This window comes from Tupaia chinensis, unplaced genomic scaffold (genome assembly GCF_000334495.1).
Source record: "Tupaia chinensis unplaced genomic scaffold, TupChi_1.0 Scaffold145907_1, whole genome shotgun sequence".
In the NCBI taxonomy this organism is placed as follows: Eukaryota; Metazoa; Chordata; class Mammalia; order Scandentia; family Tupaiidae; genus Tupaia; species Tupaia belangeri.
The window spans coordinates 1,584,487-1,588,993 of NW_006205765.1; the positions used below are offsets into that span (position 1 = coordinate 1,584,487).

General features: G+C 48.2%; 1 protein-coding gene across 2 annotated transcripts in view; it reads left to right on the forward strand.

Annotated features, from left to right (window-relative positions):
• Nucleotides 1–1,346: 1,346 nt before the first annotated feature.
• The window catches only part of CFAP65 (cilia and flagella associated protein 65), a 51,614-nt gene continuing 48,453 nt past the window's right edge, over nucleotides 1,347–4,507 (forward strand). Inside the window, exon 1 of one of the 2 annotated variants that reach the window (XM_006168647.1) lies at nucleotides 1,347–1,418. The gene's annotated coding sequence lies outside the window, so the exon portion shown is untranslated. The other variant, XM_006168648.1, reaches the window with a different exon arrangement.

Below are 4,507 nucleotides of genomic sequence, written 5' to 3' on the forward strand. Positions count from 1 at the left end.
ACTCTCCCAAGTCATGGCTCATTGTCTGGGTTTGCTTCTGTACTCGTTAAGCTCTCCTAGCCACATCCTCCTGCCATCAGAGAGGAAGCTGGTCCAGTGAAATATCTTTAATTGCCCATGAATCAACTTTGAGACTTTCGCCCTCACCTGCATGAGGCCCACTGCCCAATACACACACCAATAAAGGAACAATGCGCTTCAAAAATCCACATTGTGTATAACCATTCCTTCTTTATATGTTGACCTCAGGGCTGGGCAGGAAGAAATGTGGGGAGAAAACACCAAGGACGCATTCTGCCAAGTCCACCAGCAAAACGAAACCATTTGCAAAGCAACGTGCAAGTAGAAAATAACCACGGTCCACAGGCTAGCCAGTCGTGTGATGGTTCAGGTGGCCGCATGCCATGTGACCCACTTTGTGGTTGGAGTCTCCCACTCAACGGCTAGGAAAACATGCCTGGTGCAGGTGCCTGTATGCTCCAAATTCCAAGAGAATGGAGAAGGGATTAGAGATTTGTCATTTCCCCCTGGGGGTGGGGGGTGATTTCTCACTGTCTCTGTCAGGCAAGAGAACATGCCTTGTAGCAAAGCTAAAAGAAGAAAAAAAGAAATAAAAAATAAAAACATTTAATAACTTCGGGCTGCTTTTTAAAATTGTTATTATTTTATTTAGAATTATTTTATTTAGGGGCCAGCAGGTGGCCGGTGGTTAAGGCATTGGACTTCCACACGGCTGACTGTGGTTCAGGTCCTAGACCTGGTGGCTTGCTTTCTCACTTTCCCTTTCTCTCTCTCCCTTTCTGTCTCTCCCTGGTCAAATTAAAAATAATAATAACAAATGGAAATCAATAAATAGATATTTTTAAAAGAATAATTTTATGTAACTTTATTTGTTTTAATTTGATCAGAGAGGGAGAGAGAGAAAGAGAGAGAGAGAGAGAGGGAAAGCAAGGTGCCAGGTCCGGTACTTGAGTCGCCGGCAGCTATGGGGGAGTCCAGCGCCCCTAACCATCACGCCACCTGCCGGCCCCACTTCTGAACCTTTTAAGTTAACAATTGCCATAACAGGAGCGAGGTTCTGATCCAAGCTCACCAACGCTTGTAGGAAATGAGCAGGATCGACTCCCACAAGGGTGACTAAAGTCAAGATTGCTGGGACGTCCCAGCAAGTGGAGACCATGGGAGAAGCACGCAGTTCCTACTAGCAAGGAAGATGAGGAAATCAAAACAGAGCAAAGACTAAACTTGGTCGGTGCGCTCGCTTTCGATGAACTTTGACTCATTCGGCCTGCCGTCGTTGCCCTGGGATACCAGAAGACGCCGCGTCCCGCGTGTCCTGTATCTATGGAGACGACAACATGGCGGAGGAGTGAGTTCTGAGCGTTGGTCCGGGTCCGGAGAAGCGGCGCGAGTAGCCAGTAAGTGTTTGTGCCTGCGACCGCCTCCTCCAGGAAGCAGTGGCCAGAGGTACCCTCCATGCCAGAGAGTGCGGGCACTGAAACTTGGGAGAGCAGACGAGATCCCCGAGAGAGGCGGGACAGGTCTCCGTGTATTTCACTCCCTTCCGTTGACCTCTCTTCTCTGACTTCTGCATGAGGACCCGCTACTTTTCCCGCTGGTCATCTTGGGAATTTTTAGGTCGGAAATTAGGCAAATAAAAAAAGCGGATGATATATTTTCCGACGTGCTCAAGATGAGAAAATTTGATTTTAAGCCCGGCAGGGGCAGGCCAGCAAGTGGCGTGGTGGTTAAGGTGTTGGACTCCCGCATAGCAGATCTGGGTTCAAGTCAAGCACCTAGTGGCTTGGGAATAACGCTGGGACCATATGCATGTGTGCCCAAAATCCTGAGCCGAAAATGGAGAAGGGACTGGCCATGGCCATCCCTCCTGGGGGGGGACTTCTTACTGTTATCTCTCCGTCCGTCTTTCTTTTTTTCTTTTCTTTCTTTTCTTTTTTTGGAGAGGTTTTTGCTATAGGGCGCGTGCGCTCACCAGACAGACAGAGAGAGACAGAGAGACAGAAAGTGAGAAATCACCTCCCAGGGAGGATGGCCACACCGCAATCCCTTCTCCGTTCTCCTCTCGAGATCTTGGGCACACATGCACACGCACCCGGTGTGAGTTTAAGCCTCTGGGTCTGAGACTTGAACCGCGGTCAACTACGTGGGAGTCCAGCAACATAGCCATTACGCTAACTGCTGGTCCCTCTCTCTGCCTTTCTCTGTCAAGTGCACTGCCCTATGGCAAAAACCTAAACACACACACACACATACACACACACACACAGAGGGGGCAGCAATGGTGCAGCAGTAACACAAATTTGGCTCTCTGAGGCCTGCCCACGTGGGAAGTTGCCAGTCTGGGTCTGGAGACCTCCCTGCCCACACCCAGCCAGCATGCCCAGGATTGGGGCTGACTGAGGCCGGGAGTGGATCATGGCATAAATACCTGTTTGAGAGTGCCTGTCTCACTGTCACCCTGTCTCTTCTCTCTGTCTCTTTCTCTCTCTGTTTCTTACAAAAGAAAAAGATAAATCAACTTAACAAAACAAAACAAAAATCCTCTCTTGCCTAGTCTCTCCACAGCGACTGCAGATGCCTGAGTCTTTTGGAAGAGAAGTACAGGCTAGTGTGAAACTTATGGTTGTTAATTATGGTAACGTGGGTGATTAGTGCTTTTCCAAACCCCTTATTTTGTTCAAGATTTATATCAAGTCTGCGAAGTCGTATAACTGTAGTGCTTTGTCTTCATGCCAGAGGGTGTGTGAACACAGTAGAGGGAGGGAGAGAGGACACTCCCCTAACTCAGGGCATGGTAGTGTGACCATTTTCCTCTCCTCCATCCAGTCAGGGCCTTGGGCATGCACGGGTGCTAGGTATGTACTTCAAGTCTCCAGGGCTGGTTTTCAAGCCTCCAGGACTGGGACTTGAACTCTGATCAGCCACATGGGATCCAGCTTCCACTGTCCAGCAGGACTTTACTGCTGGGCTATGGGACCGGCCCCATAATTCTCATTTTTCAGAGAAGAGAACTGAGCCCAGGGAGATGAAGAAACATGCCTGTCCTGGAGAGTCTGAGGAGATGCTGGAACCAGCTCTAATGCTTGAGGATCAGTGTCACTCCCCTGAACCAAATGACCTGGGCTTTCTATCCCACTGTCTCTTCTGTGTGCTCTCTGGAGTTTCGTGTGTTGCGTGGAGACCATTTCAGAGACCTGAGGTACAGGGACTGTTGAAAGATCCCCTGAGGACAGAGGTGTTGATGGGTCAGGGCAGGTGTGCAAAGCCATCTGGTGGCAAAAAAATAATGGGACTCGCCTTCCTGTGTCCCCACCTTGCATTTCTTTGATTCCAGGTGAGCATTTGTAGGGTCCTTTCTTGTCTTGCCTGGTGCCTAGCACGAAGGCATTCATTCAGTAAAGGCTCTGCGAAGGAATGAATCAAGGAACGAGTGGATCTTAGATAGTCTCCTCCAGAAGTTTTGGAGATGTTGCTGGTTAGGAAAATCTGAGTTACCAGGATGGGCTATGGGAGGGGGTGACCATAAAATTGCTTACATTAAATTAAGTACATTTAAATAAGATGTTGTACTATAACTTACTTAAATTAAGTACATTTAAATAAGATGCTTACTAAGTCTAAGTACATTTAAATAAGATGTTGTACTATAAACTTGAAAAGATATCGTTTTTCTTTTAGGAATTTTTTGCTATAGGGCACATGCACTTGCCAAAGAGACAGAGAGAAACAGAGACAGAAAGTGAGAAATCCCTGGGGGGGGGGGTGGCCACACAACAATCCCTTCTTCTCCATTCTCCTCCCGGGATTCTGAGCACACTTGCACACATGCCCACTGTGAGTTTGAAGCCACCAGGTCTAGCATTCAAACTGGTCGGCTGCATGGGAGTCCAACAATGTAATCATTACGCCATCTGCTGGTCTAAAAAATATATCACTTTTGATCAAATGGAAGGCAAGTCACGTGTAATCATAAACTCTTACAAGGATTAAAATCCCTGTGAAGACCTTATAGCACTGCCTGGCACATAAGCTCTTAATACATGTTAGTAGAAGTTGTTATTGTTTTTTGAGATTGTTATTCAAAGGAATGGAGACGCTGAGTGGTCTGAAAAATACAGGTGTATTGTAAAAAGGTGTTAGAGCAGTACTGTCCAACGTGGTAGCCCCTAGCTGTGCGTAGTAATTGGGCACTTGAAATTGGGTAGTCCGGGCTGGCTGGTGACATGGTGTTTAAGGTGGCTGTAGTCTACATGGCCAACTGTGCGGTTTGAGTCCTGGACCTGGTGGCTTGAAAAAGCACACCAGGGGACCAGCAGTTGGCATAATGGCTGTGTTGCTGGACTCTCATGTAGCTGACCACGGTTCAAGTCCTGGACCAAGTGGCTTAAACTCATGCCAAGCACGTGTGCGTGCGTACCCAAGATCCCGAGAGGAGAATGGAGGAGACGGGATTGTGGCGTGGCCATCCCCCCGGGGGGTGACTTCT